Source organism: Lepidothrix coronata, unplaced genomic scaffold, assembly GCF_001604755.1.
Source record: "Lepidothrix coronata isolate B3197 unplaced genomic scaffold, Lepidothrix_coronata-1.0 Scaffold166, whole genome shotgun sequence".
In the NCBI taxonomy this organism is placed as follows: Eukaryota; Metazoa; Chordata; class Aves; order Passeriformes; family Pipridae; genus Lepidothrix; species Lepidothrix coronata.
In genome coordinates this window covers 1,945,124-1,970,514 of record NW_016690346.1, presented here as the reverse complement: position 1 = coordinate 1,970,514, position 25,391 = coordinate 1,945,124, and the positions used below count along the sequence as shown (strand labels likewise).

The 25,391-nt window shown below is 38.3% G+C and overlaps 1 long non-coding RNA gene across 2 annotated transcripts; it reads left to right on the top strand.

The window, feature by feature from the left end:
• Positions 1–1,884: 1,884 nt before the first annotated feature.
• Positions 1,885–23,417, top strand: LOC108504506. Of its 2 annotated transcripts, none has more exons than XR_001877141.1 (4): positions 1,885–2,173; positions 19,587–19,644; positions 20,619–20,776; positions 23,340–23,417. It is a non-coding gene; the product is annotated as an uncharacterized LOC108504506 (long non-coding RNA). The 2 variants fall into 2 exon arrangements; XR_001877140.1 differs by lacking the exon at positions 1,885–2,173 and adding an exon at positions 2,517–2,607.
• The last annotated feature ends 1,974 nt before the right edge of the window (positions 23,418–25,391 follow it).

Genomic DNA, 25,391 nt, shown 5'->3' with positions numbered 1-25,391 from the left:
CCATACTAGATGAAAGGTTAAATGACAACATTTTAATTTTTTATTACTCACTTGCCCTTTTGGCAGTGGAATTTAGTAGGAGTTAATGATCTGAGGTTTCCAGTGTAAAACATCATTCTAGTTCTACTCTCTTAATCTGTAATTTTTATTGAGATTCTTTTTTTTAAATAATTTAATATTTCTGAAAAGTAGCTGCTTTTTCTGTCAAACCAGGAACTTTTTGTGGGACACAAAAGCTAATTTTAGTGACTCAGATTATTTGAATCAAGATTTAGTGTGGTGTGTTATTTTTCTGTTTTGGGGGTTTTTTGTTTGTTTGTGTGTTTGGCTTTTTTTTTCTGGAACACAGTTCTGTGGAATGATGAAATAGGAAAAAATAAATCATCTTTTAGTAATTAGTGCTTTGTACAACAAACATTGTATTGATTTTATGTTTATCAAGGGTCAGTATTTATAATATGAACTAAGAATTATTTTTTTGTGTTTCCATTGAGAGTGATCTATTGCATGTCCATTAATGGCTCTACTGGGTGCCTTGAGACACTTATTTGGGAACCACCAGATAACATGTTATGTATGAAGGAAGATAAACAGTGCTGTTAAAAAACATCTAATTTGATGAAGTCTACCTAACTGAAATTTGAAATGAACTGCTTCTTAGTTATACCCAGTCTAACCAACATCCTCCAGATTTTATGGACCTTTCCTCCCCTCTCTTCCTTTTTAAAGGCAGCCAGTCAGCTCTTTGTGCCAAATAATACCTACCCAAAAGCATTTTGAACTCCTAGTAAACTACTTTACATATATACATAGCAGCAGATAAGGTTTCTGTAAGCAGGCCTGGGAACAATGTTCAGGACAGCAGTCTTAATTCCTGGAGAGCAATTCAGAGAAGCAGCCAAGCCAACAACAGCAGAAGGTGTAAAGTTAGAAAATTAATGCTCTGCTGTGATTTAAAATAGTTTGCAAGTATAATGATAACTGTTCCCTTGTCTTTGCAAGGATGCTTAGCTATATTTTGTCAGTCCCAGAGACTTACTCACCTCTAAAAATACTAGCTTCAGAGTTCATGTCTCTGTTCTTCTTTTGCTATCCTTTGGATTGATAAACCTGACTTTGGACAAGAGGATCAAAGTGAGCAGGTGGAATGGCATTTTTTAACAATTTCCGAGAATGGTTGGGATGAGTTTTAAGTTTTTCTTTCAGATTAGCCAGATTCAAAACTAGTTTATTGTCAAAGGTCCAAATCACCACTGTTATATTTAAAAGCCACCACTATGAAATTCTCTACAAGTTTAAAAAAGATGTGGATTTTTGCTTGTATTCTTACTACAAGTTCCTAACATTCTTCCTACTGAAAAGCAGGGTCTCCATTCTTCAGTGTCTCTCTCTGGGTTAAAAACCATCCTTGACTATATCTTGTATCAAATTCAATTTTTTTTCTCTGTTTTTGCCTTACTGCATGGTATATCACTTTGTGTCACATTTATTTTACCTATATAAATTTTTTCTTTCAAATTATCCTCTGTCCTCCCACACATTCTCTTCTACAATTTTCTAGAATATTATGAATACAAAGGTTAATTATCTAATAGTCAGATGCTGGTTTGACACAGATAAAGGAGTGTTCTCTCTGCTTTAGTCTAATGAAGAGTGAGGGAGAGAGGTTAGAAGACCTGGCTGGCAACAGAAGAATTTGGTTCAGAAGTTTCATTCTGAGATTCTCCTTTTTTTTTTTCTCCCCTTGAGCCACATATGTAGTCTGATAAGGGGAAATCCTGGCAGAAAAATGTGTTGCATGGTCTACCCTCTCTACAGTTTGAAGAAACAAACCATACTACGAGCCATGATTTCCACAAACTTTAGCATCCAGCTAAAGTCAGGTCATTGGGCAGGAACAGGACCGTCTGTGTGAGCTATCACAGAGGAGTGTGGTTATCCAAAGGGTTTAATCTTTGACCTCAACTGTGGTACAAACTGTAGCTTTCCCTCAATCCTGAGACCTGATAGACACCGTCAGGAGGGCTGACAGGGGCTTGATAAAGGGAAGCTCAAGAGCAGCTATAACAGCCTGTTGCTATGTTGCTGGTGCAACCTGTGCAAAGTCTGTGCAAACATTCTGTCAGCAGTGCTGGGCAGGGCAACCTCCTCCCACGCTGGGCTGAAGATTTAGGTGCTCTTACTAAAATGACTTGCATAGTAATTGTGTGCTGACTGTTGAAACCTGGAGAGCTGGCTCTCACCTCAACATTATTGTCTGCACTCCATTTGCCCTAGTACAGTGCATTTAGCTGGAATTAACATTGGCCAGTGTGTTAGTTTTCACCCTAGGCCTTCCTGGAGACCAGCTTGTAACCAGGAAGGAACTAGGAAGGTGACCAAGGAAGTATTCCGTGCTATTCCTTTCCGTAACACAACACATAAATAAGGTGTAGATAAGAGAGCTCACTCTCTTCTCTTCCCTTCCGGAGAGGTTTGAGAATGGTGGGTCCCTGTCTCGGTCCTGCTTATCTGGAGCTGAGGCCTACAGCGACTGCTGTTGTCTGGCACACATGAGGGGAGAGTGCTGGGCCGCGTTCAGCCATCCTGCTTCTCTCAAGGGAAGTGGTGAGATTTTGCCAGTTCTTTATTTTGCTGGTTTACTGGATTTTTAGGTTGTGCATAGCTGTTTTGCTTCTGTCCCTTTTCATCCTTTTTTTGTTCTTTTTTTCCCTCTTCCCTTCCCCTCTTCCCTTTTAGGAAGCTATTTGGGGTTTCTGGGGTTATAGGTATATAGTATTCTCACTGTATATATCTGTTTTATATGTGAAAGATATATTTTTTGCTATAACTTTGGCTGTTTGGTTTTTGGTTTTTTTTCTTCCCTCTTTGGGAAACAGGCTCTGTTGTTGAGTTTCGGAGACTTGGCGGGAAGCCAGCTCGAAACTTGCACAGCCAGCCTGATGTTTGCTCCTACGATGCACAAAGGGAAGGGATTGCAACCATTGTGTAAATGCTACACACGGTAGAGGTGTTAGATCTGGGTTAAGCAGCAGATTTGCCAGAATAAAGCTTTACTTCTCTTTTAGGATGATATATTCTTTAACAAGTTCAATAAATAACATTACATACAAGCTTGAAAACCTTACTTCAAGTGATAATATTTACCTAGTTAGTCAAAGATAACTTATATGCTGTGTAAATGGACTGTGATCAAAAATACAGTCATACTGTTAGGAGTAATCATAATTAATGATCTGCAGATAGACCATTATATTAATGACATAGAACAAAGGAATTGAGTGCATCCTCACCAAGTCTACACTTGACACCAAACTGAGTGGTGCAGTTGACACATCTGAAGGATGGGATGCCAGAGGGACCTGGACAAGCCTGAGAAGTGGGTCTGTAGGAATCTTATGCAGTTCAACAAGATCAAGTGCAAGGTGCTGCACCTGGGTTTGGGTAACCCCCAGAATCTTTACAGGCTGGAGATTGAACAGATCGAGAGCAGCCCTGCTGAGAAGGACTTGGAGTGAATGAGAAGCTGGACATGAGCTGGCAATGTGCACTTGCAGCCCAGAAAGCCAACCATATCCTGGGCTGCATTAAAAGAAGTGCATCTCTGTCCCTCTACTCTGCTCTTGTGAGACCCCATCTAGAGTACTGCGTCCAGGTCTGGAGCCCCCAGCACAGGAAGGACATTGACCTGTTGTAGCAAGCCCAGAGAAGGGCCACTAAGATGATTAGATTGTTCAGCCTCTGGAAAAGAGAAGGCTTTGAGGTGACCAAATTGCGTCCTTCCAGTACCTGAAGGGAGCTTATAAGAAAAATGAAGAGAGACTATTTACGAGAGCATGTAGTAACAGGACAAGGGGGAATGGTTTCAGACTAGAAGAGAATGGATTTAGTTTAGGTATTAGGAAGAAATGATTTACTGTGAGGGTGGTGAGGCACTGGAACAGGTTGCCCAGAGATGATGTGGATGTCCCATCCCTGCAAGTATTCAAGGCCAGGCTGAGTGGAGCTCTGAGCAACCTGGTCTAGTGAAAGGTGTTCCTTCACATAGCAGAGGGGTTGGAACTAGATAATCTTTAAAGTCCCTTCCAACCCAGGTCATTCTGTGGTTCTGTGATATGGATAAATGTTCAAATACAGGGAAAAAAAGTGAGAATGTTTACTTATGTAAACTCTGCATTTCCTGAAGATGACAATATCAATGAAAGGGATAGGTCTGGCCTACCTAAGGTGGGAGATTTCTAAATCTGATTCTTCCTTAATTAAAACCCCTTTGCTATTGCATTGACTGGTCCACTCAGCACCTCTCAGAAGCAGGTTGGGAATGTGTATAAGATGTTAATATTTTTATGAGAGGAGACCATTCTAGACCACAAATCCCATGAGGTAGATTTCTTCTCTAATTATCTTTTCTCTGAGGTACTTATTCCAACTATACTTCATGGTAGCATAAATTGTATTAATAATTTTATTAATTTAAATGGGAAATGGTTTCTCAAAGGTAGAAAGTAAAAGAGATAGAATCAGAAGAGGAAATGAAGGTTCCACCTTGATGCTAACACAGCTGATTTTGCAATGTCCTGCAGTTATGTATCCCTGTATGATGCCTGGGGTAAATGCACTTACTTTATTTCATACAAGGAATCATACTGACTTCAAATGGAAGCTAATGGTGAATAGTCCCTACAGTATTTTTAAACACCTTATTTATTTTAAGGAAAGCTTTCATTATAAATTGTGTTACAGTATTAAGATCTATATACCAAGTACTATTTTTTGCATGGTCTATGTGAGTGCTAATTGCTGCATTCTGCAGTCATAATATTTTTATCTTCATGGCCAAACTAAATCATAAAGAGGACATTGACAAACCAGCTATGGGAATTTGCTATGATTAAAGATAGTTAATACGTCAAAAGGGTCCAGGCTCCATTGTGTCCAGTGGTAGGTTACAAAATGATACCAAGCAGGGGACAACTCTCCCACCTCAAGGATTGCCTGGTGTCAACTGTGGTTAAAAGTTGAGGTCTAAAGTGACAAACATTGAATTGATAAATAAAGTGTTATTGACCAACTGAGATTAATCCCAGTTTATGAGCAAAAGAACTGCATTCATTTTGGTCAGCTGGTTCATCTCCACTGAGCATCATGTGCAGGACAGTGGTGCCAGGTGGTTATTGCAATGGCCTCTCATGTAGCTGGTTGTTGCTGCATGAAGTTATTACTGACTGACCAAATTGCTATGGAAATAGTGGTGGTTGGAGGGTTTGGCCGCCTGGGGTTTTGTAGTGATGGTCAAACACAAGGCGTAAGGTTGAATAAAGGAATTTGACATCTTCTGTCAGATTCTGGGAAATACATGTAAGGTGAGCCACGTTTGAAGGTGGAGAGACATGAGATACTGAATGAAGGGCATTTGTGGAAATGGCTACAGCAGGAGAATAAGTTTTGAACACAGGCCCAGAGCAGTTGTACTAGCCTAAAATCTGCCAAGAAATACAGGAACAAAAATCTCTTTGGGAGCAGCATCCCCTGCTTCTCCCCATCACGGCCAGAAAATATGACCCGAGTTCAGTGTGCCTGCAAACAGCTTCTACAGGAGAGGAGATGACCAGGATCAAGCAGCACTCACTGCAGGTCCCCTCTACTATGCAGGTTGGGAAATCTAAGACCCACCTATATTCCTGAGTTTATGCTTGGGTGCTTCATGGTGTCAACTTGCTTTAAAAATTGTACTCTTTCATACAAAAGATATTAGTATGATCATGTGTTGGAACCTCACAAGACACAGTGCAGAAATCTCACTCTAAATACCTGTGGGGGGTTCACCTGTAGAAAGGGACCTGCATCAATCACCTAGTCTAATACCTGACTAATTCAGGGCTGACCAAAAGTTAAAGCTTGTTGTTAAGGCCATTGTTCAAAAGCTTCTTGAACACCAACAGGCTTGGGGTAACAATCACCTCTCTGGGGAGTCTGATTCAGTATTTGATCATTCTCTTAGTAAAGAAATGCTTCCTAATGTCAATTCTACACCTTCCCTGGTGCAGCTTTGAAAACCATTTCCATGTGTCCTGTCCCTTGATACTGGGGAGGAGAGGTCAGCACCCCCCTCTCCAAACTAGACAAGCCCAAAGTCCTTAACTGCTCATCATAGAACATTCCTTCCAGCTTCTCACCAGCTTTGTTGTCGTTCTCTGGACACATTCAAAGACCTTCACATCTTTCCTAAATTGTGGGACCCAGGACTGCCCACAGTAGCAGTGACTTTCTTTTCCTCATAGTAATGATTTTTAAAAGTTGGGTAATATCTAAACACAAGCATATGTGATACTGCACAAAGAAATGAGACATATCAGTTTTAAAATCACTGATTTAAAAATATTGTCCTTCTGCTTTCCAGGAAAATTATTTTTCAGTTGTCAGAGGTAACATGAGAAAGGAGGGAATTGTAGCTATACGAACTGTGGGGCTGAGAGGCAGAAGAGCTGGAAAGGGGACCATAGAGTCTAGCCATGAGAAAAGGGAGGGTGTGCCCTGCTGTGGGATAAGGGGAAAGACTGAGAGACCTGCAGTGTAAAGAAAAGAAGATTAAAAAGACTAGGAAAGTGGATGAAATAGGATAGACATTTAGAGATGTAAAAATAAAAAAAATATTTTAAAGATTAGGAAAGTAGCATTAAAAACGAATAAACAAAGTAAGATGTTGTGCACACTTCGGTACTAAGGTGGATACAAGGAGTAGGCAGGGGTTCATTAGTTTTGCAGAGGCCTGGACAGGAACACTTTTCTCATTCTTATTGCTTTGATTTCTGTAGACACAAGTGCTTAATCAATTTTTTTTAAACATATCCCCAGTGAAGCAAAAAAAAAAAAATCTCAACCAAAGTTTTGTCTCTATGTTTCAGGCACCTGTTCTTAGAGAGTAAAATGGGAAATATTCTGTTAATACTATGAAACTCATGAAACTGCCTTCATTAGAGTATGTATCTGATTCCACTTGGAATTAGCAAAGTTTAGGTGCCTTAGGTACCTTCCTTTGAGATTCCCATCCCAAGTGCTCCGAAGATAGTGAATATGATGAAGATGTGGTCCCAAAAGCCCCCAGACCCAATTCTCAGGGGATGGGCTAGGAGGTGGACCAGAACAAAGGCTACAGGGTGGACATACTTGGGATTGGATGGATGGTATTAAAAAATGTAACATTTCAAGCACAGCTGGCACGCATGTCTTGTAACATCTATTGCCTTGGCACAATTAAACCCTTTCCTTATCTCACCACTAACTAACTGCTCCTGAGTTTTTTTTTCCTTTAGCACCAGCTTAAGGTCACATGAGAAGTGTGGTGGGAACGTGAAATTTAAATTCAGTACCTCTGTCTCCAAGATATTTTCCTCTTTGGGACACTGTAAGGTCTGGAGGCTACTAACTTAAGATCTCCCTAGTTCAGGAAGCAAGGAGAAGCTGGGAAACAGTGTACCCAGTTGACCTAGAAGGGTTATACATATAGTTATCAGATTTAAGCTAAGAAATGTTTGTGTCTCCCTCTCTTTTTCTGTTTCTCACTCCTTTCTTTTAGGCTTTGGCTGAAATAAGGAATCCCAAGATTAATATTTTACTGTCTGGTCAGGGGAGATTGATAAAAGTCTCGATGTGCCTCTGAGCCAAGCCAGAGACACATTTCACTTGGAGGAGCATGTTTAATGAAGGGGCATAGTGCAGTTTTCTGCTTCTTTTCTCCTCCTTTTCCTTTGTACTTGAAGCCATGATTCTGAAGCACATTAGTATAATAGAAAACTATTCTGAGGGAAACTATGGATATTCAAAAAAAGATGCATTAGGATATTGCAAAGGCAGAAAAGATGGTGGTGAGACTATCACCCTGGGAAAAAACAACAGGTTTATCTTATGAAACTTTATACTGTGCAGTGTTTCAGTGTATCATATGGCAAGCAATCTCCCAGTAAAATACAAGTCAGAAATTGTCTTTGGCTCAGGTACATAATGCTGAGTGGACAGCCCATCACTAGGAGCTCTTGGTACTAAACCGAACCAAACCAAACCAATCCAAACGAGAAATCTTATTTATTTTTTTCTGAAAAGCTAACAGCTATGTTAGAGTCCCTGTTTTGAGAGGATATTCCTGGGTTTATTTTCAGGGAATGTTCTGCCTCTTGTTGCTGTTTCGTTAGTGAGTTTTGAAACAACTGAATGATGTCTTTTTTAAAAACAAACAAACAAGCAAAACTGGCAATTTATTATAATTTTTTCCCTTAAATACATAAAATGCTTTGTTTTGTTTTGTTTCTTAATAACTGCCTACAGCAATTCACTAGATTAAGTTGAATTCCTTTTCACAGAAAATAATATGCAACCATTGTAAATTTGAGTGGTGGTTATGGTTCCTGGTGATGACTAGACTCTTGTGTGGAATTCACTTTGTTCTGGCTGCATGAGAGATTCTGTTTCGGTGCAAAAAATATCCAGAGTGAGGAAGGACTTATTTTTCTCCAAAAGAGCATGGGAAGGTGGATTAAAACTGAATTTTTCTTTCTGATGCTGAGATCAAGTTTCAGTTTGACTGTTGTAGGTTTACATGAGTCAGATGCCTCATCCAGAAATTGGTATGTCTTTCTTGTAATTTATATATTGTCTTGGATTAAAATTAAAATAGTATTCAGCTGGAGATGTGACCTAAGTCATACTGCCCAAATTCAACTAAATTGAGGGATCAGAATTCCAGTTACCCATCTCCACTGAATATAGAGAGACTGAAATCTTACCTCAGTATTGTGGTCCAATCTATATCTAGACTGACTAGTGGTTGCATGTTTTGAGGTGACCTGTGTCTGGTCTCTTGGTCATACATGTGAAAAACCTGTGCAAATTTTGCTCTGGTTCCTCTCTGGTGCCCTTTGGGTTTCTTTCCAGTGGGGTTTGGTCTGTGAGGGACTGATACAGCTTAGGGAGAAGACCTCTCTGTCGGTTCATGTTGATTTGACCAGCTGGTTGGCCAGGTTGTGAGTTCCTCTCCCACATGACCATGCATAACATCGCACATGACCATGTGCAGCATCCATTTGATCACACACTGCTCACACGGGGCTCTTCCAGGACTCTCTCTGTTTGCACAAGTGCAAGAGCACAAAGGGTCTTCACTGGAACTAAAGAGAGTCCTCAGATCTCACGTACACAGTCCTGGCCACGTCCACACCCTGCAGAGGTAGAGGGTGAAGGGTGGGGTGAAGGAGGAGGTTAGAGGATGCAGCATCGGTTGTGAGAGCTGGCAGAGGAAAGAGTAGCCATGGCTCTGCCTATGAGGGGCTGTGTGTCAGAGCAGCAGAGTTCCTTGCACACTACTAACCCAAGAGTTTTGGGGCTTTTATATTAAAGGAAGAGTTTCATTTTGTAAAATGCAGGTCTCTGTTCAATGTGACCAGGAGCAAATTTATCTTGTTAGCACTTATTTACAACTGACAATTCTCAATTAGCATTTGATCCTAGATTTCCATTTCTATAAATCCCTAATGAGGGTATAAATTACTAATGAAAGACCTAAATCTTAGGGCCAAAGTCTTACTTCATTAACACAATAATGTAAATCTGAAGTGTTTCTGTTCTTCTGAGCAGAGTTGCTTCACAACAACACTGGTGTAAGTGAAATGGGAATGAATTCTTGACACTTTTGTAGTGGGCAGCATGAAGTGATATTGTTCTGTCTAATTTTCAAATTTCAGGGGAAACGTCTCAAATGTTTCTGTAGTGCTATGCTCAAAGTTGTTTGTCTGATTTGTTTGACTTCAAACTATTTGATTCCTTTAAATGTCTTTTTTCTTCTTGCACCGTCTGCTCAGTGAATAAAGGAACTGTGTGGAACCACCATATTTACTGTGTGGAACCACAAAATATTTGTCATCTTTTGGTGTAATCAGTAAGGATTTTATATTTATTTTGACTAGCATCCAATTTCTAAATGACATGGCTCATAGGAAATAGGTAACAATTTTAATTTCAGAAAAAACAGAAATTATGTAATTTATCACAAATGTTTAAATTTCTCATCTAATGTATCTTGCTAGTCTATGATAGTATTAATAGGCTGATATAGCAAAGACCTAAGATTAAACTTGCTGTACTGAATATGTCGTTGGTGTGAATGCTTTATAAGAGTCCTAATACTTGGTTAGGTGTTGGTTATTTTACTTACTGTAACCACTGGAAGCAGACCCCTATTCAAAGGCTCTTTTAGGAAAAGTCTTTTAGGAAATCACCTTTGTAGTAACATGTGTCCTGTCGGTGTCAGTGATGTTGGTTTTGACATAAATGTTAAAAAAATCAGTAGGTTTACTTGGTATTGCAATTTCAAAAATACGTTAAGGCACTGGTCCCAGTCCCACTGGGTACCACTCCATCTTGTCATCACTTTGCTCCATAACAGTGTATGGCAAGGGTCTTTGCACTCTCAGTAAAGCTGAGGATGGTCTAACACAAGCTAAAAACTACATGATCCAGCTTTGTGTTCAATTAATCATGTTTGATGTTCGGATTTTAAAAGACTGAATGTTACAGGCAAGAATTGTACTTGAAGGCCAAATATCAATAAAATGTGGATTACAATTTTCTCTGTTATGTTTGCAAGCTCTTCCTCTTAATGAGCTCTTTTAGTTGAGCCTGTTCAAAGAGTTTCTGGAAAACTATGAGGCAATTAATTAGAAATACTAACCAATATTATATGGATGACAAATTATAAAGCAACAATTGTTTTATTTATGAAGAAATAAAACTAGCCTGTTGTTTTGAGTCAATATCAATTTTACTATTTCTCTCAAGTTGAGAAAGTTCAAACACAAGTTTAGTAAAGAAGAAAAGCCTACTAAATATCAAAACACTGGCACAATTACAGTAAAAATTATTCTACAGCTTTTTTTTTAATAATTCCTTATAATATATGACTAGTTTATATGACTCTAAGTATGAATTTCTAGTATTCTTAGAGTATTAGCATTCTAGCTTGTGGAATATTGTATGCTGTACATTACACGATTGTACTGATTTGTGGGCAATAGAAACAAGTGGGAAAATGCAAATAGATGCTTTGACTATGCCGAAATGAGAGGAGGACCACACTCTTCTAGATCTTAGGATCTCTTGTCATTCTAGAAAAAAAAAGTAAGGAAGCAAAAACTTTCCACATGTTAGCAAAAAATGCATGTATTTAACACAAAATACAAAGCTTTAGTACAGCAATCATAAACTAGTTTTCTTATTCTCAGGAAGTACTGAAGCAAGTAAAAGCTTGTAAGGGAAGTTATCCTGAACAGAAAGCTGTCTCTGTCACAGAAGGTCAGATTTGAGATGCTTAAGATGAGACTGGTCTTGTAGTTTATAGCTGCTGAAGCCATTACTATGGCCTTAGATAAGTTTGCACTGTTTGTGTAAAGGCTATCTGAGAGGTTATGAAGTGATGCATCAGCTTTCTCTCTGAACAGCACAAAATATTTATTTCAAACCTCTCCATAACTGAAGATAAAACATAAATTTTGTGTCACATAGTTGGCAAAGGCAGTTTCAGAATTAGGCATTCTGAATCCTACGTGGCACGCTTTATAAATGTCCGGTTTTAATCTAAAAACAGAGTTGTCATTTTGCTAATATACCAATATGTAAACAGTAAAATGATAATGTGCAAAAATTGAAGAACAAGTATAAAACATTTTGTAACAGCTTACTTTATTTCTTGTAAATACTTACTTTTTGGTGACATACTAAAATAAACAATCATAAGTAGAACTGTAGCAATTTTCATGAGCACAGTGATATTTCCGAATAGAAATGAGAACTGGAAGAGATTCTCAAGTCTAATGTTTGCCAAGAATTTGTGTTTTAGGTGTGTGTGCATGTGAGGTTTTTTTGTGTTTGGGTTTGGTTTTGAGTTTTTTGTGGAACTACACTCTGTTCAACATATTATTGTTTTGTGATTATAAAACTTCAGACAGATGTGAAAATGAAAGAAAATTATTGTTGTATGGTGCCTGAAACCTATTTTTACTAATTAATATAATCAAGGTTTCAAAAACAAAAATAACTGTAATTCTGGCCTTTTCTAGTTAAGAAACAAAACCAAATTGAAAACAACAGAACAAAATAAAAGGAATTTTTTTAAATATTCAGAAGAAAAATCAAATCAGTAATACTATATTTAATTGTATATACTGTATTTAGGTTTTACAGGAGGCCTTTTTAGAATTAACAGTTTTGTATATAGCATAAGTAAATAGATGAGGAAGGATTTCTGTCAGATACTATAGCGACAGGCTTTAGTTTAAATCCTTAAGACAGATAGATAGAAGTAGATTAACTGGCCTTAGCTATTTCATGTTCCCTGTCTGAGTGGAAACGTGGTTCCATGTTGAGCTAGTGTTTCCGAGCAGCCTGAAGTTGTAAGGTATTTATTGCCTTTTGATGCATCTTGTTTAACATTTGCTTAACATTGCTTGCATAACATTTGCTTTATTCAAATGAGGCCAGGCATTTCTTTATCCCTTATCAAATGAAGTAGGACAGCTCTAGGACAAGAGTAAAGAGATGGCATCAAGAGAAGCACCTTAAGGCTTTTTTCTTCTTTTTTGTTGATAAGGTAGTACTTAGTGAAGAAAATATCAACATCAGAAGATAGGCTCAAGAAGTCATTTGTTAGCCAAACTTTAAATAAATTTGTTCAATTTCTTAAAATGTAATATACTTTGAATGCTGCAAGAAAGCACATATTCAACAACCAACCTTAAACCCAAATCAAACTCCTCCCTCCCATCCCCAACCCAACCCAAAACAACTAACTCAGCTCTGGGAGCACCTAACTCAATCAAACAAATAGATAAACCTAAGAGTAAGGCTTCTAGATGGACTATGATTAGGGTTTAATTCAAGCACTTAAAAGATAAAGTCCCAAATAATCTATCCTGACCAGCATTTTTTTTTTTGTTACCTTGAATAAAGGACTGTGCTGTGTAGTGTAGTTTCTAACTTTGTTTGTAGTTTGTAGTTTCTAACTCAACATGGTGGTGTCACATAGAGGTTCCATCCATCCCCCATTCTCATTTTCTTTCTCCTGTTTTTTTTCATATTGGTTACTATTCTACCCTGTGCTCATCACTGTGATTTGTATAGGCAAAATGTGTACCAAATCAGTAACAGTCTTAATCACAGCTGATATTTGGTTCTGGCCTCACTCTTCAGGCATCCATTGCTTTACATTATCTGCTTTAAGGATTAAGTGCCCAGACTTGCCCTTAGGTCTATCTAGTGTGGTCCCACAACATCAGTAGGTCACACAGGTGTATTGTTGGGATGGCTGTGGAAGCTAAATGCAGAATGCCTCTCTGTTGACCCTGGGGGAAAAATCTGTCCATGTAGCTGCAGTAACTTCCCATGTGATCTTTGCTTCAAAACATTTACCACAAAATCTATGCCTAAGTGTCCTGAGTAAGTGAAATGTGATTTTAAATATGAGAGAGAGTACCCCCTTAGAAATTACCTGCTAACCCTACAGCAATGAGTAGTCTCACATAAACACACTAATCTCCTGAGAGCACGAGAGGAAAAGATGTCTTAAAAATTATGGTGATTTAATTTTATTTTGCCCTAGAATGACATTCTCCTGAGTATTTGTGAAAATGAAGATGAATATGCAGGGCTACATTTGGTTGATTTCGCGCCAGATGGCCAGTTGCAGAGGCTGAACTAAGCTGAACTGATTGATTCGTTTTTGCCATATTGCATGCTGGCGTTTACCAGAGTTCACATCGTTCAAATACTAACATTTTTGGTGTTTTTCTTTTTATTTATTTATTTATTTTTATTTTTCTCAGTTTCTTGGGATGGCCTCTGCTTTCATAATGGACTCTCCCTTCTATCTTTTCTGCCTCAGTCTTTAAAGCTATCGATCTTTTCCCTACCATAGTGTTGTTTGGTTTTGGGTTTTGTTTTGTCTTTAAAAAGATTTAATAAACTGCTCACAGAGATATGGAAAGGAGAAAATGCAGAGGGCAAACATGCACTATGGCATATTTTTCTCCTCCAGAGGTTTAGCTTTCTCTTGCACTGATTTATCACATGTGAACAAGAACACAATATCTTGCATTAAAATGTAATCCTTAAAATTCTGTGGCTTCAATTTACCTATTATTTTGGGGACCATACAACAAGTCATTTAAATTCCAAAAGTTCTAACTTTCCTGGAGATATTCTGATAAATGCTAATGGAGATAATAACAGTTCCCAGAAATTTTTGGAAATTAACAGAAAAAATGTTTCTATTCGCTTTGAGCCATTATATATATATATGTATAAAATATATATACACATATAATAAACAATACATAGGGAGTAGGATACCATGTGTGGATGTGCACATATGCATCTTATAAATCAGAACAGGTATATTGTGGGGGAAGATTTAAAAACCCTAATGAACATGGGTTTTCTTGTTCAGTTCTGTGAGCTTTGGAGAGATTTCAGTAAAAGTCTCAGAAAAAGTAATATCCAAACATACACAAGAGATAAATATAAGGCGAGTAGTCCTGTGGCAAAAGAACATCCGTGTTTGTGAGTGGAATCTTTCTTTTCACTCAGTTTCAGCCATAACTCTTAAGTGTAACATCAGGATCCACTGCTTTTTTTAAGCTAAGTGGTTCATAAAGCACAATTTCTCACTGATTTCATACCTTAGATAATGAGAGTTTTGTAGGGTCAGAGGAGAGGGAAAAAGTGTCATAAAATCTATGCCTGATGGATAGCACTACAGGAGAAATCTGGATCAAAATATTGGTCAGAAAAACAGGAAGAGATGGCAAAGCCCTACCCTGAGAGAAGCCAGCAGGGATTTAACTGCGGGCCTGAGGGGTGCTGGAGTTTTTCGGAGAGGAGTATGGGGCATGCTCATTTTGTGAGACCGAACCTACAGATAGAGCCATCAGCCTAATCTCTAGTATGCTGCAATGTCCAACCAATGCTTTTGGGGCAACTGGCCTGCGTGATTGACACCTGCAGGGACTGGGGATCCTCCAGATTACCTCAAAACGGATATTTATGCTGGCTGGCTGCCATAGGCAAGATGATTGCTTCAAGAGCTACACCTAGGGAGGGCAGGGATATCCTTAGTTCTCTAATTCAAGTTCATTGCAGCTCAGATGGATGCTCCTCATCAAAATTTTCTTCCCTCGCCCAATGGAACCCTGTGAGTTCCTCCACTGCGCTAGGTAATGCAGGGGCAGGAACACTGCTTGCCCTAGGTTGCACACCTCTGCTCTGAAGTGCTAGCTCTTCATGGACCCAGGGCTCAGTCACAGACGTGTTCTGCCACAGGCACCCACTGATGGGGGTGACAGAAGGGAAGGGGATTTTAAAGTGTGGATCTGCACATAGAGAACAATGGAAAAATTAATAGAAAAACATTTTTAAACTATCTAGACCACTATGAATTTAGTCTTCAAACCCAAAATATTATCCAATCTTTTTCTTATAATTATTTTACCAGCTGGTACGATGAAAAAGGTAATAGCACTACAGTTTGCCAGCTACCTCACCCCAAGCACCTCCTGACACTTAGGCTCAAAAAATGTATGGTGGGATTGATATAAACATCAACTTTTCTCAACAATTCTCTGCACATCTCTGTCACCTATTACAGTTTTGTGAGTCAAAGACAGCAGTCAGAAACTCAGCCTATAGGATTGAGAAGGATTAAAAAGGGTGAACCTACAGTACTTTATTGACCTAGGTCCTCACATTAACCTGATCTGATCCTTTAATTACTATGAATAGAATAGGGCTTACAGTTCTACTTAATAACACCCCATGCTTTTTATTCTATAAAGAGCTTTCCTATTCATGTGCCCTCTTCTTTTCAGATTTACAGATTTGTAGCAAGAAGGAATGCATGTTTTTTTTCTGGCACTCCAGGGGAGAAAGCTACCTAATGTGTACGTGTGGGATACTGGAAAGCATAACTGCAACTTTTCTGTTTGAAAAAAGTTATTTGAAAATCAGTCCTCATTCAAGTTATTTGTCAGGAAAAGGTGATAGTAGAAAAGGCAACCAAAACATAAGATATTAATTTTATAAAGGTAGTAGAAGGAACTTAACATAGTTTATATGCTAATCGGAACTGTAATCACATCAGATGCTTACTTTTCCCCCTTGCCATGCACATTCTCCTTCCCCATAGGCTCAGAGAATCAGCACATTACTGTAATCTAGACAGACTGATATATATACATATGATCATATATATGGGTGATATATGATACTATAATTAATAACTGGCATTTTCTCTGAATTCAGGAAAGCAGCTGCAGCTCACTGATAAGATACTTTATGAGAATAAAATCAAAGCTAAACATTAATAATTATAATTTGTTGTGATTGAGAACAGTGAGACTAATTTTATTTCTTGAACTGAACTGAAAGATGAGCTGGACACTGGGTTAAAAATGGCAAGGGGATACAGGTTGTGATTAAGAGCCTAAGACATTGTGCTGAGAGCGTTACACGAAGTAGAAACAGTCTCCCTAATTGTTACATGAACATATTGTACCTACCATTTTGTGCAGATCCACCCTGAGGCCAGGTTGAGGGAACAATCCATATTTGGTTTTCAGTTAAGAATCAGAAAATTTAGGGATTTCTGGGGGAAAAGAAGGGGAAAGAGAAGGAAGAATCTGACCAAAAAAATTGGTTGAGGTGGAAGAGAGAACCCAACTGAAATCTGCTCTTCTTCTTTCAGTCATCACTTTCAGTATGATTTGCCTGAGAATACAATCCTTTGGCTGTTGTAATTATAAAAAGGTTACACTTGCATACTGAATTTGGAAGAGTGCTGTAGATATTTTACCATTTGGAAGTTTTTCTGTTTATTAAGGAACAGCTATTTCAGCACTATTTTAAGGCTAAAACTTGATTAACATGTAGTAATGAAGCTGGTCTAATTTTATTTTACTAAATTTACTGTAAATAACACTGTTAGTAAAATAAATACTGAAAGAATACAGCATCTGACAGCGAAGGCGTATTTAAAGTGTTTTATTATAGTCCCTTAGCTTTCCCAAGACAGGTATTGTTAGGAGCCAGTCTGATTAGTCTATCAGACACCCTGCCTCTTTCTCCCCTACCTTCCTCTCTCTTGAAGATAGAATAGTCTTCACTATGCTTTTAAAGAATGAGGATTTAAATTGAAGCAAACCAGTGCCGAAGCATTCATCTTATTGATATTTTATATAAAAATGATTGTTAAAATTCTAACCCACAGACAGATAGACAGATAGAGACAGACAGAGAGACAGATATATATAATCCCTACTTTAGCATTATAGTCTTTCTCTCTATTGCTACTCTATATGTCTGTAATCTCAAAAGACCATTTATTAGATGTGAAATATTGTATGTTCCTGTAGCCTCCTTTCTTGATTGTGTTCCCAGGGCCTTGTTGGGCAATTGATTACTCTGTGCACAATCCCGCTGCTCTAGGTATTAATGGCAAAACCCCCATTGTCTACAGGATTTAGGCCCTTTATGATTTTTTTTGAAGTTCATTATATTTTGCAAGCAACTGAGTTTAAAATCCCTGATTGGAAAGACTTACTTCTCACATCTTCCTGTGAAATGTTTTACCTTTAGAATGAAAAAGCATTCAGAAACTCTGGAATGGTTTTGATCTGCAGGATTAAAAGAAATCAGCACTGAAAATGGATTCACATCATTTTCTTTTTGGGTACCAGATCCTTGGGGGAGGGGAAGGGGGAGGAGAGAAAAAAAAACCAGCTGATTTAATATAAGTGGGCTGAATTCCCTCTCCTGGTGGGTCTTTCAAACCTCCAGTTTCTGTTCTTGCCATTGCTCTGTGAATATCCCCCTCCCCTTTTTGTTAAAAGCCATTTACTGTGAAAGCCTACAAAAGCAGCTTTCAATCTGATTAAGCTTCTCCTGTAAAAATATACAAAAATAGGGATACATTTGGGTCAGTGTCACCCCACTATTCATCTGTCTCAATTCCCTAGGTTGCTTACTAAGGATACTGCACATGAGCATGGAAGGCTCCTGCAGCCATTAGGGGCTCCCCAAAATTTCATTTATGAAATTCCAAGGTGTAATAATTACCACAGCCCAAGAACAAATTGTCAGAAGGGCCTGAGAAGCTTGACGTAGCTGTGCGCTCACTGCTGGAAGGTACCAGTTTTCCAGCCTTACCTGGAGTGAGCTGTTGATTAATACACATGGAGGTAATGATTGTCTCCTGAAATCCTCGGTGATGTCTCTGTCTGTTCTTCCTTGTGCAGAGGTTCAGTGTCTCATACTCCCAGTTGTGGATCGACTTCCAGAACTTGCTCACTAATTGGCCCTTGGTCAAGGCAAACCTTGCCCCATCTCAGCCTACCAGTAAAATGGGTATAGAATAATTGTTTCCAGTAGGTTTTTGAGGGAGGTTCAGTACCTATAAAAATTGTCTGATGTTGACTTTTCTCAGCATCAGCATCTATATCTCTCTCTTGCCCATTTATAGAAATACATATAATATTTGTCTCCAGCAGATTAATATCTGTGTGAGATGTTTGTGCAGCAATTTACAAAGGTGCTGTGATAACACATGTAAGCATTTAAACTGTATAGTGCTGAAAAATAAGCTTGAACTGGAACTGTGATTTGTTTCTGCTCTTGCAAGAGTTTTATAACTTTTCTTAATAATTTTTGTCTCTAGTACACAGCAATGTTGAAGTGTAATCTTTATTACTAAATGAATGAATGACTGGTGTTGCTTAGGGCACAAACTTAAAAACCATTTTCACACGAAGCCCAAGTATTGTTACTGTTGCAGTTGTCCTGTTGTTTTATTAGCTCTGAACAATGTTGGACTATTCCTGAAATCTAATAATCTCTGTAAAGTGTCTTCCCTCAGTAGCGTCTTTGATAATGGAGAATAGATTCTAAAAACACAATAAAAGCATAAAAGACAATATTATCATAAACGCAAAAAAAAACTAGAAAAAAAAAATCCAAACAAATGAAAAAGAGGCAGACTGCCTAGGAAGAAAAAACAGTATATACTAAATGCTAATTTTTAGTAATTTTGTGTGTATATTTATGATTTAACCTGCTAAGAGCCATGTTAAATACAGCATAGGATTTGGTGGAAATTTCAGTGCCAACAGCACACTCTTTATTTCTGAGGAGAAAAAGAGAGAATTAACCGAAAAATATGATATGTTTTACTCAAGTTATTAGTTGAATTATAAAAAACATATTTTGTGGGTTTTTTCCCTAATGGCCATCAGTTGCCATCATACATATATAAAAGGAAAATGGTAGTTTTAAATATTATAACTGTTCTGTATGTTCCTCATATTAACTAAGAGCCTTATGATCTCTGAAGAGCAGAAATGGCCCCCGAGACAAAAGCGTCTTTCCAGTGTGTGCGCGCGTGCATGCACGCGTGCGTGTCTGCCTATGCATATATAGATATGTGTGTGCACAAGGCAAAGAGCCTCACACGTTTATAACTGGAGAACAAACTCTTACAGTTTTCATTTCATTTTTAGAAGCAGAAAAGATGAGCACTAGCCTCAGAATGTCAGGATGTTACAGCTCTTTTGCTATGTAAGTGGAAGATATATTTTTTTAATTATAATCTCTTATACCAGTGACTTTTACATGAGGCAACATTCAGATGTTTTATGTTTCACATTTATTTCAACAATCATTGTCTCTCCCAAAATATTTTCCCTGAAACCTTATGTACAGGTAATAAAATCCTTGTACTGGAGCAGGTTCATCTGATAATAGCAATACAAGGTTGTCTGATTATGCCAAAAGGATACTGGATAAAGGAGATTTTATTAACTGACTTTGAATGAAATCCATAACATCTATGATCTTTCTCCTTTCCAAATGAACCGAAAGCTTCATTAGAGATCAGAAACCTTTTTTTAAAGGATACATGCTAGAGTATAAAATACATTTAAATTGAAGGTAAGGAACAAATTATAACCATTAAATTTCCTTGCCAGAAATTCTACTCTCTGCTCTGCCTCCTGCCACTCCTCAGTGTTAGGATCTTGATGCAGCATCTACATGCTAACACTTCAGGCAATTCCCTCCCCTATTTTAAGTAGTTTGAGAGGTAACCTCAGTTCACAGAACATCCTAAAAGAAAGGTTTAGTGATGCTGGATGCCATACTTACCTTTTCTTCTTGTGTCTTTGTAAAGGTCAGTAGTACCTAGGTTCTACCATCCATATTAGGTTTCGAAGCACTACTCTTACTGGTGCTTCTGATGTGCATCTCACCTTAGGAAAATACTTTTTCGAGGAGGAATTTTGCCTGGCATGTTTCTGTGCAGGAACAAAAAGATGAGTGTTGTTAACTATGTTCCTGTAGAAACAAAGTTTTTCATCCCTCTGTTTGCAAAGGCAGTTACCCAGTAGGCCTGGCAGTAACTTTTCTCCGTCTTTGGCTGTCTGCAGGATGACATGTCAGCACGAGCTGGGAGCAGAGAGTTGTATGCAGTCCTTTGCTTGCCAAAAGCTTGCTTTTTGTAGGAGCATTTTGCCTGACTCTTTCTGGTTTTGCAGGGAAAACCTCAGTAGAAAGAAGGCGCACACTGGGGAGTGTCAATCTTTCTTCCTTTGGCTCTGTCACAGTCCTATTTCTCCCCCTTGGAAGGGAATCCAGCTTCCCATTTAGAACTTTCACAGGACTTCTCTGTGCCCAGACTGAGGGGGAACTTCAGGTATTTCAGGGAATATTTCCTTCCTGAAATAGGAAGAGGCACTTCGCTCTGAGCTATTTGCCATTGCGCACAGCAGATTTTCCAAGCAATGTTGCTTGTGGTTCTCAGGCTAATTTTCACCAAATATTTTTAGCAATTCAGTAAATTTCTATTTCAAAAGATTTTATTTGAAAAGATGAGAGTAATTGATTGTTATCTTGCTTAAAAACAAGCCCAAAAATCCTTATTACCACTGCAGCAATTTTAATACAAATATTTTGGTTAAAGCAGTCAAACACCTAATATTCTGCACTTTAGCAAACAACAGACTTCTCCCATAAAACACTATATAAATCTCCAGCATTAAAAAAAAAAGCACCAATAATTTAGGGGAATCCATATTTAAAAACAAACAAACAAATGCAAACACCTAAACTTTGGTTTCAGTCTGTGGTGACTAAAAATAAGGCCACTGTGGGGAAAGTGTCTTGAACGATTTAGTGAAAATGATTGTGTTTGGTCTGGAACAGAAAACTTTGAAAACTGCTTTATTTTAAACATTACAGTTATTTAAATAACAAATAGCTATCTTATAATTGGCAAAAAATGAGATTGGAAGAAGAATTTTGCAAACCTGACATTTTAAATTTGGGACAATCCATTTCACATGATTTCTGACCTTACTTAAATACTGATTTCTCAACAAATTCAACAAAATGCTGGATTTTGCAAATGACATGCAATAAAATATGAATTCTGAGTGCCTGCTGCAAAGGTAATTTATTTTAGTGAACTGGATTATTTTGATAAAAATAAGCTATTTTCAGCAGGGAAATAGTTGTTGTTTGTTGCTCGAAAAATGTATTTACTTTAAGAAAACTTATTTTCTGTTACATAATGCAATTCCTTCAATTTTGAGTCTTTCTACGCTGCCTTGCAAATATTTTGCTCGCTTCTGTTAGATTTAGCACAGCCACACAAAGTTGCAGCCTTATATATTTCCCTTAAACTAATTTCTAGGGCCTTATTCTATAGCTCCTGAATACGCTTTTAGCAATAAATTAAGAGCTTCTGAAATAGACATTATTAAAAAAACCCAAAATGACAATATGGTAAGAGAAGTCATAAACCACTCCATCTGCCTAAATTTCTTTAGATACCACTGAGTCCCTGCTATAAATGGAAACAGTAGTGGCCACGCTTGCTTTTACCAGACAAATATTGTTTGGACACTCAGGAGCTAAGTTTGTCTTTAAAGCTGCAGAATTGCCCTATTTGGAGACCAGACTGTAGTCATCGAAGGGTTAAAGCCAGTTTTGAATTTAAGTTAATCCATATGCTAATCTATTTTAAATATCCCTGCATAACTACCATCATATTTTTAGCAGCACAGTTTGTTGTTCCAATTGCCAGCTATTTTTAATGATACAACAAAATAGGACAGAATTTAGTTTTAAGGTTTATTTTGGCCTCTAACATTAAAAAGGGCAAAATCCCCCCTTGTTCAAGGATATTTTTGATTTGAATGGTCTATACCTGCCCTCTGCAATCAGCCAATTATTGTAAGCAGTGTGATGGGCCCAAGGTATTAGTGCTGAGAATGTACCTGCTGTCCCTTGGGTTAGGGGTTGTTTTGCAATGATCACCTGTCCTGATTTGAAGATTGCATGACAGGACACTATTAAAGTAAGGGCAAGGAATTCAATTTCCCCATGTCATTTTCCCTGGCCTGGTTTTGAAAATAGGTCACTGTATTCTATTTGGATTTGTATATTATAACATCACCCACTAACATTTTTGTAGTGAAGGGTCTAGTCATATTTTCATTATAAATCCCTATTTTCAGAGGTTTATATACTGTAACTTGATCACAGAAAGAAGTTTCAGTCTAAATGGTGGCATGCAAGATGTCTTCTAAGGAACATGGGTTTTACCCTGCAAATCACAACAGATATGTGTTCTGCCATTTCTGCCAGAGTGAAAAATGAAAATATCTTTTTAGCTGCAATTTGATATTGCTAGTAGATTCCCTTAGAAAAAGATACCCTGCTATGTTTATCTTTTAATTAAAATGATATCCAAAAGAGCTGGGTTTCTCACGCAAGTCTTAACAAGAATCTGAGTAAGTATAGGTTATAAAATTGGTGACTTGGCATGTATATTTTAATTATGCAAATCCACAGTAATAAATGCCCTTATATAATGGAAGGATTTAATAGGGTCAAAAACTGGTTGTTTGAAAAGGTTGGTAAATAAATCATATGGATCTGAATGTCGAGTTTATGTTTATCTCCTCGTTTAAACTGCTTTTTCACATAACGTGGAATTGTTTCTGAGGGAGCCAGCATCACTCTGTGGCCTAATATTTTAAATTGTGAGTAGATTCTAGCTTACACAACTGAATCAGCACAGCTGTGCAAATGTGTGTATTTAACACTGATTAAATGCTTCCACCTATACTTTAAAAAATCCAAAGAGAAGTCCCTTACTACCATACTGTAGGTTTTTGCAGAATAGCTGTGGAATAGCATTTCATCACCTGCCATACACTTCTTAATGTATTTTATTTTTTTTTTTTAATAAGATCAGGAGCAGCCAGCCAGCCAGCCACCAAGCAAAATGAAACTTCTTCCAAGACAAAGATAATAAAATATGTTTGAGCAACATGAAACGATAGTCTGAAGACTGCCGATGCAAGGAAATTCAGGGTTAATGCTGCGTTACTTCATTTTGAAGTCAACCCCATTGTGTCTGTTTATTGCAGGGGTCTTCAAACAGAGAGATCTCACAAGATGTGTCGAGGATGCTATAGCAGCCAGTAGGCTGAGCCCAGAGCCAGACTTTCAGGTGGTTGAATGTAAAACTTCCAAATATTTTTTGGAGGGGAGGGGCATCAGGGAGGGAAGAGGAGGAGGATGGTCCCAGCTAGCATCACTGGTGGTGGCTGTGCTGTGGGGTTCAAGGCAACACAAAAGAAAAAGGCACTCTATTACCCAGGGCCCTGCCTCATTTTGCCTAGATATCAAGATTCTTAGAGGTATTATTTTTACCTAGTCCTCGAAATACCCACTGATAAACCAAAATCTGCCATCCCTTGCAAAGCCAACAGTTTGCTCCTTAAATGGGTTTAGTCTTCATTTTAATGGAAGTGAAACATAGTCGACGGAGGCAAATTAAAACCATATAATTTTGTAATCTTAGTTTAGCTATAATTGCGGCAATAAAACAGTGGAAAGAATAATTGGGGAACATATGTTTGTGAGTGACATTATCTAGGTGACTTCCCTTTTACGGCACTGCGCTGCTGTCCTATTTGTCTCCCCCTCCCTATGCATTGGAATGACAAACCTGCGAGCCCAGAGTTAATGCTGATTGCGGCAGCTGCTTACACACCGAGTCTCCATGGCAACCGGGGACGTTGCCACGCAACCGTATTCTTTTAGGGACAGGGAAAATGCCCAAAGGCTTACTAAAAATACATGGAAGAGAGAGAAAAAAAAATCTTAAATTTTCTTACTACTGTTNTGCGCTTGTGCTTGAAAGCAGAGGTCAGACAAATAAAAACCCAGCCCTGACCTTTCCAAAATTGCCTGCCGTTGCTTGAAATCTCCACCTTTATTGACAAAGATGACTTTTGATCGATTGTAAAATTGGTAGCTAACACGCGGCAGCCCTCTCAGCCTGCAAGATACAGCGCCTGCCCATTGCTATTCTGGAGGGGTGGAAGGTCAGCTGAGAGCCATCAATGCCGTATTGATCAGCCGAGCTGAAAAATGCCCATGTTTCCAGCTCCTCGCACAGTGGGGCTGCGGCCCCAGCCTCCAGTGCACTGTCGCCCTGGCACGCCACCGAGCAAGCCGTCCTCCCAGCAAAAGTGACATCACTTCACTCAGCTCAGCTGTTTCTGCAGTTTTCTATAAATAGCTAGATAAAAAATTGAAGGCTGCTTTTGGAGAATTTAGGCAGCCAATCTTATCATCGTCAGCAGACGAGACAGGCTGATTTTTTTTTCCCCCTACTAGTATTGCACTGCAAATTCTTCGTCCTGATTTCTGGAGCTTGACATAGAATAACCAAAAATTTTGAATGGTATACATGTCTGCATTCAGGATTGTGCTGGAATGGAGACTTAATTCATCATTCATCACCCCTCTAGCTGTTAAAATGTAATCAGATAGGAGTGAGGGATGGAGGGAAGAGAAAGGGTCGGCGCTGCCATACAAGATGTGCAGACCCGGCATTATGCTGATGCGGCATGTTTGCTGAGCTCTGTATCACTCTTACTTGCAGAAATCCCCACTTGTCAGGTTCCCAGGTGCCTCCCCTGAATTAAACAAACCATGAACTGGAGTCAGAGTTATACCAGGGCTCCTGTTGGCTGTAATAGTCGACACAAAGAATTAGAAGGAAGCAATCAGAAATGCAAACAAAAGCACTGTTAATAAGCGCACTTCCTATTTTTCCTTGATTCCGGTTTTGCTACTCTATTTCTTAATTAACCCTCTGAGATAGCTGATGAAAGAAAAACATCATCTTCCTGGTCTGTAAATAACCTCTTTCTTGATAGTATTTATTTCTGGGAACAGGAGCATTAAAAAGCTGCAAAATACAAAACGAAGTATGGAAACTGTCTCAA